This window comes from Lathyrus oleraceus, chromosome 5 (assembly GCF_024323335.1).
Source record: "Lathyrus oleraceus cultivar Zhongwan6 chromosome 5, CAAS_Psat_ZW6_1.0, whole genome shotgun sequence".
NCBI classification, from domain to species: Eukaryota; Viridiplantae; Streptophyta; class Magnoliopsida; order Fabales; family Fabaceae; genus Lathyrus; species Lathyrus oleraceus.
The window spans coordinates 646,462,521-646,475,073 of record NC_066583.1 but is presented as its reverse complement, the minus strand read 5'-3'; the positions used below and the strand labels follow the sequence as shown (position 1 = coordinate 646,475,073).

Genomic DNA, 12,553 nt, shown 5'->3' with positions numbered 1-12,553 from the left:
AGATACCTAAAAATAGGTTTGATGGCTTTGAGATGTGATTCCTTAGGAGTTGATTGATATCGAGCGCACATACAAACACTAAACATGATATCTGGCCTAGATGCACTCAGATATAGAAGATAACCGATCATACCTATATATTTCTTCACTTTCACATCCTTACCATTTTCATTTCTTTCCAAGTTACAATTTGTAGCCATCGGAGTGTCAATCGACTTTGCATCAACCATGTGAAATCTCTTTAGCAAGTCCTTGCAATACTTTGCTTGACAAACAAATGTTCCTTCATTAAGTTGTTTGATTTAAAGACCTAAGAAGTAATTTAACTCTCCCATGAGGCTCATTTCAAACTCTTCATGCATACGCTTAGAAAACTCTTTGACAAATTGCATATTAGTAGATCCAAAAATAATATCATCAACATATACTTGAATAATAAAAGTATCATTTCCATGGTGCTTAATAAAAAGAGTAATGTCAATCTTTCCCCTTAAGTACCCTTGATTAATAAAAGAAACTTGCTTAGTCGCTCATACCAAGCCCTAGATGCTTGTTTGAGACCATACAAAGTGCGTTTTAATTTTAAAGCATGATAGGGATACTCATGATTTTCAAAACCGGAAGGTTGAGAAACATATACCTCTTCATTAATGTAAACATTTAGAAACACATTTTCACGTCCATTTGAAATAATTTGAAATTCTTAGAGCAAGCAAAGGCAATAAGAAGGCATATAGCCTAAAGTCGGGAAACTGGAGCATAAGTATCCTCATAGTTAATACCCTCCTCTTGATTATACCCGTGAGCGACTAACCGAGCCTTAATTCGGGTTATCACTCCATCTTCGTCAAACTTGTTCCTAAAAACCCATCTTGTGCCTATTACTTGATGATATTTTGGACGCGGGACAAGGTCTCAGATATCATTTCTTTTAAATTGATTTAGCTCATCTTGCATAGTTGTGAGCCAATGCTCATCAAGTAATGCATCCTTAGCATTTGTAGGCTCAATATGTGACACAAAAGCGAAGTGATAACAAAAGTTGCTTATCTTAGAGCATGTTATCACGCCTCTTGTGATATCTCCAAGAATGCTGTCAATAGGGTGATCTTTGGATGTTTTCCAAGTCAAAGGAAGGTTATCCACTGCAGTCATACTTTCATCCTTTTCCTCTTCATGGTCATCATCTTCTACTTTCTCATTTTCATCCGTTTGAGGTTTATCAATCCCTTCATCAGCTTCCTCGAGAATATCATATGAAGACACACCTATTTCATGAAAAGACATACCTTTCCCAATATTTATAAGAAAAGACTCATCAAAAGATACATGAACGAACTCCTTAACAATAAGTAGCCTCTTGTTATAGACCATATATGCCTTACTAGATTGTGAGTATCCGAGGAAGATACCCTCATCGGCTTTAGCATCAAATTTACCGAGACTGTCCTTTCCATTGTTCAAAATAAAACATTTGCATCCAAAGACATGAAGGTGAGAAACATTAGATTTTCTACCTCTAAGTAATTCATAGGCTTTTTTTAGAATATAACGTATCAGAATCCTATTCAACACATAACACGCTGTGCTAATAGCATCGTCCCAGAAGTACTTTTGTAAATTACCTTCATTAAGCATCCTCCTCCCTAACTCCTCTAAAACTCGGTTTTTATACTCCATAACCCCATTTTGTTGTAGAGTTCTAGGAGCCGAGAAGTTGTTCTCAATACCATATTTTTCACAATACTTTTCAAAGAGAATACTTTCTAACTCTCCTCCGTGATCACTTCAGATGAAAACTATTTTCAAGTTCATTTTATTTTGGAACAATATAGCAAATTGTTTAAAAGTCTGGTGGGTCTCATTCTTACTAGACAAAAATATAACCCAACAAAATCTAGAATAATCATCAACTATAACAAATCGATAATAGTTTCCACCTAAGCTTTTGGTCCTAGAAGGACCAAAAAGGTCCATATGAAGAAGTTCAAGATGTCTAGATGTTGAAACTACAATTTTTTATTTAAAAGAGACCTTTGTTTTCTTCCTAATTTGACATGCTTCACATAGGTTGTCTTTCGTGAACTTCATTTTAGGAAGACCAATTACTATGTCCTTTGAGGTTACCTTATTAGTAAGTCAAAGTTAATATGAGCTAACGGCCTATGCAACAACCAAGAGTTTTCACTTATGGTAGCAAGACATTTAGAACCAACCAAGGACATATCATATAAATTTAACATATAAGTATTATTGACTCTCAAACCTTTAAACAAGCAATCATTTTTCTCATTATTCTCAAATAAACAATAAATATTAGTAAAAAGTACTTTAAAACCCTTGTCACAGAGTTGGCAAATGCTAAGAAGGTTGTGTTTAAGATCATCAACAAGCATTACATCGGAGATAGTAGTAGATGTGGAATTACCTACACTAATTTTAGTATTAATTTCCCTTAAATCAATTTGTCATAAGCCTTAGATTTACATAGAATCAATAGATAACGATAAGTTTGATTATTGGTCCCTGTGGATTCAATATATTTTAAAACTACACGATACAATTGTGCACTTACAGTTAGATATTTCGATAGACTCACTAAGTCGCAATCAAGTTTTTGGCGTCGTTGTCGGGGATCAATTTTGTCAGTATCGTAAATCCTTTGTTGCGCAGTATAGACTAAGGCAAATATTTTTTCCTTTTATTCGTCGGTTGCATGCCAGGAACTCGTTCCTCGAGGGACGAGCTAACACAACTCATAAACGAAATCGAGTGTTTTATTCTAAGACGTTGAGTTAGACAACTTTGTTTAGAATACAATATAACAACTCCTGATATTGCTGCAAATTATAATCGTCCTCTCAAAGACTATGCTGCTCCATCTGAAGAAGAGTCAAACTCGAGCATTGCATCTCCTTCCATTGAGGCAAATAATTTCGAGTTAAAACCTCCATTGTTGCAAGCTGTGCAACAAAACCAGTTCTCTGGTAACCCTATAGAAGACTCGAACCTTCATTTGTCAATGTTTGTGCAGTACGCAGACACGTCGAAAGCTAATGGTGTCAATCCCTAACCTACAAGATTACGTCTATTTCCCTTTTCTTTGAGAGATAGAGCCAGAACTTGGCTCCAATCTCTACCATCTAATTCCATAACTACATGGAACGAATTGAAGAAAGTTTTCTTAACACGATACTTTCCACCTAGCAAAATGTCTATGCTAAGAAGTCAAATTAAAAGATTTAGGCAGAAAGACAACGAAACTCTTTTTGAAGCATGGGAGAGATACAAAGATATGTTGAGTCTCTGCCTATATCATGGACTTGAACCATGACTGATTATCCATACTTTCTACAATGGTCTATTGTACAACACCAAACTAACCTTAGACGCTACAGCTGGTGAAACTCTAATGGATAAACCCTACGAAGACGCCTATCAATTCATAGAAAATATGGCGCAAAACCATTATCAATGGGGAGGTGAGCGAATTTCTGGAGAAAACCCTATGATAAAGAGCAGAATGTATGAAGTAAATGGCATAAACCATGTCAATGCTAAAGTAGACGCCCTCACTAAGAAGATCGAGAGTTTAACCGTAACTCCAGCAGTTACCTTAGTTGCCGCAACATCTAATTGAGAGTTATGTGGAACTCCTGGACACAACACTCTCAAATATTGGATGACATTCTGTCCGACCAAGTAAATTATGCCCAAGGTAACCCATACTCTAATACTTATAATCCTGGTTGGAGAAACCATCAAAATTTCTCCTATAAGAACAACAATGTGTTGTTTTCTCCAAACCCAGCAAATGTTGTTCCTCCACGTTATCAAAAAGGAGCTCTCATTACTCCTCAAGCACCTAAAAAGTCAAACCTCAAACTAATGATGGAGAAATTTAATGCAACCCAAAACCAACCGAACAAAGAGTTTACAAACCAGAACGTTCACACAAATGAGTTAATTAAGCAAGTGGCAAGTAAGATTGACTCTATGGTTACTCATAATAAAATGCTAGAAATCCAAATTTCCTACGTAGCCCAATAACAAACAATAACAATAGTCCCACCGAGAATATTTTCTGACCAACCGCAGTGTAATCCGAAAGGTCATGCTAATACTAATATAACTTTTAATCTTCTTTATTTCATCTTATGTAAAATTATCAACAACATAATTATTAAAGTTTTGAATTTGTGTCACCACTCACCACCAACTAACTCCAATATATTTTGATTTTGATTTTCATATCTATTGCGTATTAATTAAAAAGTACTTAACTAACATTTTAATTTGAAATAAATAATAAACGTTAATATTAATTTAAAAGTACTATTAGAATTTGGTTGTTGAGAGGTAAAGACTATAAGTTCCTAGGTTGGTGAGGCTTTTTTCTTTTTATTTTATTGACTAACTCTTTGGTTGGTGAATTACTATGATTTATTTATTACCCCACCTGAGGGAAAGTACTAAATTTTCTGATTTTTCAGAACTAGAAAATGTATTTTTATATATAAGTTGTCTTGAAACGATTTCCAGTGATGCAACTGTGGCGCAGTGACCAATTAAATAAGTTACAATACGACTAGTTAAATTATAATAAAGTCAAATTCTAAATCAATCATTTAATTAAACTTTTATGATAAAATAATACACACTATTATACTATATGTATTTAATTTATATAGAAGGATATATTATTTAGTCATTTTATAATTATATTAAAATTTTAATAATATTAATATTATTTTTAATTATAATTAGAAATATTTATATATACTTTTTTTCTTTTTAAATTTTTAATGTTAATTATAACTAAAATAAAATATGACTCTTTTTATTTATTTTTATTAAAGATCGATTGTTAAAATTGGAAAAGAGTCTCCAAATTATTTTGAGACTGCCCTGCTATCGAATATTGATTAAAACATGACATTTTTTTTATGTTAGTTACACATATAAATAATTAATTTTGATGTTGTTGATAATATCTACAATTTAAATAAATAATAATTTTTTTAAAATATTATATTTTTATTAAAGATCATTTTTATTATTTATTTTGAACCTCTAAAAAATCAAAACCGATCTTGTTTATATTCTATAACTTTAATTGATACGCACTTTCGGTATAAAAAATTTTACACCATATAATATAATCATTCAATTCTATTATTTTATAAAAAATTAAAATAAAAATAATTTTTTTTAAATTAATCAACAATTATGATTAATTGATCAGTAAAATTTCTTTACATCGTCAATATATTTTAATTAAATTCATTATATACTATACTATATTGTATTATTCAATTTATTATATTATATTATGTTATTACTAAATAAGCCAACCAGAAAGTACTCAGATTTTTATTGCATAAATGAAATAATAAAAAATGTAACAAAACGTAACTATTCCATAATAAGAATTTTTTACAAAAATAACCCATTTTTTAAGGAAATTCCCAAAATATCTTTGATTTCAAAAATATTTTCAAACTACCTTACTTTTAGGAGGAGGCGCCAATTCAATTGGCGACTCCTCTTAAAAATTGAATGGAGGCGCCAATTGGATTGGCTATGGCACATGCCCTAACCAATCCAATTGGCGCCCCCATGTATAACTTGAGAGGAGGCGCCAATTTGATTGGCGCCTCAATGTAAAATACATTTTTTTTTGTTATAAATAAATGTGTTGTGTGAGTCATTGTTCCACATTTCATTTAATCATTTGGCAATCATGTTTGGTGTTCCTCGCCGATACGGAAATGTTATTTATGCGAGAGACAAACCTCAGATGCTGATGACGTTCTAGAACATCTCTACTTCGATCAACTGAAGAGGGAGCTGGTTTGTTGGTTAGATGGGAAAATACCATAAGAGGGGAAAATTAGAAGTATTGAGAGACTCGAAAGTATCTTTGGTTGGGTGCGAATGAAGATTGATAAGGATACTAGGGAAATGATGTTCGGTCGAGATGACATCAATTTGAGTGTTGTAATCAGTTAGAAATATTTTTGTTTTCAAATAGCTTATTTGTACTGATGTTTGTTGTGAACCTCGTTGTAACAAAAATTTAATGATATATAATGATTAAAGGTTATAGAAATACAATGTTACAAAAAGCTTAAGACCCAGATGATGCTCCTCGATTGTGACAGTTGTTCTTGTTGTGTCCTGGTAGACGACAGATACTACATAATCTTATCATTTTATTTGTGGAATCCATTTCTGTCCTGATACGTGCGCTATTTGGCCTTCCTTTTTTCTTTCTACGCATCTCGTCGTTGTGCCAAACTATATCACCTTCATATGGAGGCCAGTATTCCTCCATTGGTAGTACCGAGAAGCTTTGATTATATACATTTATGACGGTGACGACCTTGTACACATCAGATAAATGGTTGTAAGCGTCTTGACGAGTATAAGCGCATGCTGCAATGACATGGGAGCAAGGAATGCGGAAGGCTTGGAATTTTCCACAGTCGCACCAACTTCTGTTTAGTCTAACAGCATAGGCTAAATTTGGTATCCCCTCATTGTGGTCCATTGTTTCCTAGACGCTGAAATTTTGCCTATAACGGTCAAAGACTGTTATAGCGTGTGTGCTAGCTTTGATGCTCTCATCTTTCATGACTTTCATGCAACACTCACTAAACACTTGCCCGGACATTAACACCGCACTCCATCTTTCACCTCTGGTTGCGAACGTAGAAGCCAACCTATAATAGGTCGATCATACCAAGGCGTTCATTGGCAGATTTCTAATTCCTTTGAATACCCCGTTCATGCATTCCACAAGGTTTGTTGTCATGTGGCCCCATCGACAACCTCTGTCAAATGCCCTTGTCCACTGCTCTATTGGTATGTTATTTAGCCATCTCCATGTGTCTTCATTAGACAGTCTAATTTCATCACGATAATATTGAAATGACGGCTGAGTTAGAGCATACCTAGCATTCACCACCTTCTTGTGAAGATTCTTATCTTTTATTGCACGCATGAAGTTTTATGCAATATGTCTAATGCAATAGACATGGGTAGAAGGAGGATCGTGTCATCCGTTGTCATGGTTGTTGTAGGCACTCTCAATGGCAGCATGTCTATCAGAAATCAAACAGAGATTGACTTGTGGAGCCACATGCGTTCTGAGATGTCGAAGAAAGAAACCCTATCCACCAGCCGTTTCACCTTCAACCAGAGCAAAGGCAACGGGAAAGACATTGTTGTTGCCGTCTTGTGCAACCGCCATAAGCAAAGTATCCTTGTATTTTCCGTATAACCAAGTGCCATCAATTTGAATAATAGGTTTGCAGAATGCGAAACCTTTGATGCATGGGTCAAACACCCAAAAGAGACGATGAAAGATTCTATTACTTGTAACACAGGTTCCGTCTGACATCATTGCTGGAAATGTCTCCATAATTGCCACAGTTCCTGAGACATATGTTTTTAGGGCCCATAAAAATAGTGGCAATTCTTTGTATGAATCCTCCCAGTTGCCGAATACATGTTCAACAGTCTTTGTCCTTGCAATCCAGGCTTTCTTATAAGACAGCGTATAATTATATGTTGTTCTGATATGGGATATAATTATACTCACCTTCACTGATGGGTCTTTATTAATCAACGGCAAAATGTCTTGACATATTAATGCAACGCTTAGTTTACGGTGATCTTGTTCAACGTTAGTTGCAATGCAACTGTGAGGTGGGTCTATTGAAGCGGTCTCCCAAGAGTCGTTTTTCTTTTTGTAAGACGCAGTCAACCGAAACTTACAAAGGATGTTACGACATTTGATAACGTACCTTCTTGAATCAGTGTGTTTTACTGTAAAATCAGCAAAGTTTTTCATGTGGAATTTTTTGATAGCTCGCACACATTCGTCTTTAGTACGAAACATGTCTCCCACCTTTAATTCGCCTTCTAATCATGGATACGGTTATAGAAAACATTGTTGGATGTATCATCATCGTGCATATTCATATTTGTCATATGTTGAGGCGGATTGTAGAAATGACTAGGAGGTATTGGTGGTGGTTGATCATCATCTTCAATGTCGTTGTTCAGCATGTGATCAACCTGTATCTCGGTCTCCTCTTCTTCTTCATCAATGACGTCCACTTCTGCTTCTATTTCTAGGTTGACGTCATCTAACCATTGTGGAGAGAAATTAACCAGATTCATCCTGACTGGTTATTTAAGACTACTGAGACGGTATACATGGTTGAAAAGTAATGTACAAATCAATACAGTTGTAGCCTGAATGTTCATGACTAACAAACATGCATTCGACATCTTCATCGTCTCGTACCTTAAGCGGGAAAAACTTGCATTGATTATTCTAAAAAAATATTGGATTTTGATACGTGATCTTTGACACAATACCCGATCCTATACAGGATTGTATTCTTTTTTTCAAATGCAAGAATGTTGCATTTCTCTTGATCGTAAGTCTAATGGTATCAGTGTTTCGAAAACAAAAACCATATAACTCAGACTCGTATATTTCACCGTTGCAGTGAACGTTGACACTGTATTTTGGTGAAGATGACATTGTGCAGATGAAAACTATTTTCTTGCTGCATATGAATGTGAATGATGTGTCTTGGATGTTAATAGTAAGACACTTAAATAGGGAAATTATGTGTCTCACATGCTAGCTAGTTCGAAGTGATGTGTTGCACATGCAAGCTAGTCCGAAATGATGTGTCAACCATGCAAGCTATTAAGAAGTGACATTCAGCATGCAAGAGAGAGGACAATCACGTGTCACACATGCATACACATACTCCAATTGAATTGGCGCCCCCATTCATTCCTTGGACATGGGCGCCAATCCATTTGGTGACACCTTGTCATAGCATGCATGCAGACCTCGAAACCAACCAATCAGACCTAGATCTTGCATGCATGTCCCTATGGAGACGCCAATTTGAATGGCGACACCATGTACAAATTGCACATGGATTCCAATTCAATTGGAGACAACATGCAAGCACAACTTTTTATGCTCCCATTCATTTGCCTATAAATACATTCGCACCATCAACACTTCTTCCACACCATCACTCTCACTACTTCTTCTACAATTTCATCTGCAACATCTTCTTGTAGTTTCATCTGCACCAACCGCTTTCTTCCCCGACAAAATGTCTATCCTCACAATAGGCGAATCACATAGAGGAACGGTTACAAACATAGCAACTTATGTAAGTTTTTTCTTTTGTTATTTGTTTTAATAAAGTCCCTTTTATTTTAACATACAAACTTAGTCAAGTTTTTTGCTCTTTCTTTTATAGGATGTTTCAAGGTTCCGGACTCGAGTCCACGAACATGTCCATATGGACCCGATGATTCAATCTCATGTTGAACTCGTCGGTTTCGGTCATATAAGCAAGATTTTGTCTTGGTCCGTAGATAACAAATTCATTCTTGCTTTATGCGAAAGATGGCGTCGAGAGACACACACATTTTGGTTCCCAACCGGTGAGTGTACCGTGACGTTAGAAGACGTCTACATGCTTTTGGGACTGCCCATTGAAGGTAAGGTTGTTAATGGTAAAACCAACTATGCAAATTCAATTTGCATGGACCTCTTGGAGACTGATTTGTTAGATGATAACTCAAGAGGTCAAGGTATACTACTTTCACGCCTTAAGTCATACTATAATAGTTTATACTTAGATGAGCATTCTACCGAAGATGCTCGAATAATAAAAACTAGGTGTTACATTATGTTGTTAATTGATTTGTTTTTATTTCCCGAAGGTAGTGGTTCTAGCACGCATATTATGTATTTACCTTTACTTAGACATGTAGATAGAATAGGAAGTTACAAGTGGGGATCTGCTTGTCTAGACTATCTCTATAGCTTCTTGTGCAAAAACTCACACAAAGACACATCTACATTTTCTGGATGCGTTGGTTTTCTACAAGCATGAGGTTGGTCAAGACTACCGTCCCTAGCACCCGTCAACAACAACCCTTTCACATTCCCTTATGCACAAAAGTAAGTTGTTTAAATTGCTATATCTTTACTTACTTCTTTAAATATTATCATCTCTAACTAATATTCTTACCTTTTTGATGTAGATGGTCTGCACGTGGTATGAGTTATAACAGATGTCCTAGACACTGTATTACTCAATATCGCAATTCGTTGGATCACCTTCGACCAACAAACGTAAAGATAGTAACTTAATTTATTTCGTAATAATTTGTTAACTTCTTCTACCTAGATTATAATCCTATCTTCTTTCACATTTCAGTTCATTTGGCGTCCATACCTTAATTTAGATCATGACCATGAGGTCAACGCTGAAGACACAGTCGTATGGACTGCATGCACACCGATAATACGGTTCACAACTGTGGAGATGCACAACAGTGATCGTGTGAAGTTGCAGTTCGGTATGCCCCAAAACATCCCAGATCCCCCAGCAAGCCTAGGAGAATGGCATATGTGTAACACCCTTCTAAAATACCCCAAATATTTAATTTAAAACATCAATATATCAATCAGAGTAAATATGCAATTAAGGGTGTCACACAATCATTTCACACCATTCACCATAATAACTGTCATGCTCTTTTATTAATTCAAAACATAAAGCATTTGCACAATACGCAGCGGATAGAAATCAAATCAATCATGCAAAACATGTAACACATTACATGTAAAATTATTCAACAAGGTAAAACATCCCGTCCCGATGTTACATCTATCAGAGCATGACCCACTAAGGAACTACACTAGACTCCAAGCACTAGCTCCTACTCAATCACTGCTCGTTACCTGAAAAATAGTTGTAAGGGTGAGTTCCTCAATCGATATAATAAACATTATAAATTATCATGTAATGTTAAGTAAGTTAACACATTCAATCACCCTAATCAGATCACACAATCAGTAACGGCAATATCAACTCCAAAATCATACTCAACACAATCACCAAAACAACACGTATAATATTGGAATACATCCATTCATATTATACGCCATACATACATACATTATGCAATGAGACTCCATGCATGCGGTACCGACTATTCGTGAACATATAGTTCAACCTCACCGATCAAATCCAGATACGGCTACCAAGCTCACTAGTCCCACTCATTTGAGACCTAGTGACTCACTCACTAATTCCTCACCATGGGAATTAGCTACCACCCCAAGGGCTATGCTATGCATGCTAATCACCTAGCATGCAAACATCAACAACAATCCACAATCATTTACTCACTAATTCCTCACCATGGGAATTAGCTACCACCATAAAGGCCACAATATGCACGCTACATCACCTAGCAATGCAAACATCAACAACAACTCACAATGGACATATGCTCACACTCTAAGCCATAAACAGTCCATCCACAATTGCATACATAATAGATATATTCACAACATTATGCACACCATCATACATCATCAATACAATTATCACAGAATCATATTATGTCATGTCACATAATCAATCACAGTATTAGCACACTCTACTAATACCTATAATGTTCAAAACAACGGGAAATAATCCCTAATATATCATACATCAGCTAAATTACATTACTCAGCTGAAACGACCAAAACTGCACAACAACAGCTCAGAAAAATCACAATTCTGCCCATACGCGTATTGCCTAGTCCCATACGCGTATGGCCCATTCTCAGCCAATCCCATACGCGTATCACCTGTCTCATACGCGTATGCTACGCGTACCACTTCCCCATACGCGTACCAACAGAGACCAAACCACGTTAAAATCATCATCTTCCTCATCCATACGCGTATTGCCTAGTGCCATACGCGTACCAGACCAGCTCATACACGTATTGCCTAGTGCCATACGCGTATGACCAGAAACCAGATTTCCAGATCTGCTATGGTTTTCTCTGCTACGAGATCTCTCCAATTCAACCTCCCACAGTCCAATTTCACACAATATTCGTTCATATCATCTAATACGAATCATACCCTATTCAATTTCACAAATTCTAACATTATTCCATCTAATCCTTACGAATTTCCTTCAATTATAATCCAAAATTTCATTCATCCAATATTTCACAAATTTCAGCATACATCATTCCAATCAGAGTCAAATCAATGGTTTATCACTACCCATTACATGTTATCCCATAATACCCATTAAACGATGATAAACCCCCCTTACCTGAGTTAATCCGGCAATCCTTTAGCTTCGAGCTCTTCCTCTCTTCAACCCTTGTTCTCTGGCTCTTTGCCCTTTTCCCTTTTCCACTTTTGAGTCGTTTCTCTGTTTTCACGTGAAAACCTCTTTTTACCAAATGGGACCTTTTCTAATTCCAACTTTTATTATTCCAATAATAATAATTCCAATAATAATAATAATAATAATCCAATAATAATAATCCCAATAATATTCCAATAATAATCCAATTATTTAATTAAATTAATAAATATACTATTAACTCAATTTAAATAATTATCTTATTTTTATCGGGGTGTTACAATATGCGCAAAGTTAACGACCAATGGAACTTCAATCCATGGCAAAGCTTCGC

General features: G+C 35.6%; 1 non-coding gene across 1 annotated transcript; it reads right to left on the bottom strand.

Annotated features, from left to right (window-relative positions):
- Nucleotides 1-3,217: 3,217 nt before the first annotated feature.
- On the bottom strand, nt 3,218-3,324 carry LOC127090128 (small nucleolar RNA R71). The gene has a single exon (XR_007791659.1). It is a non-coding gene; the product is annotated as a small nucleolar RNA R71 (small nucleolar RNA).
- Between the last annotated feature and the right edge of the window lie 9,229 nt (nt 3,325-12,553).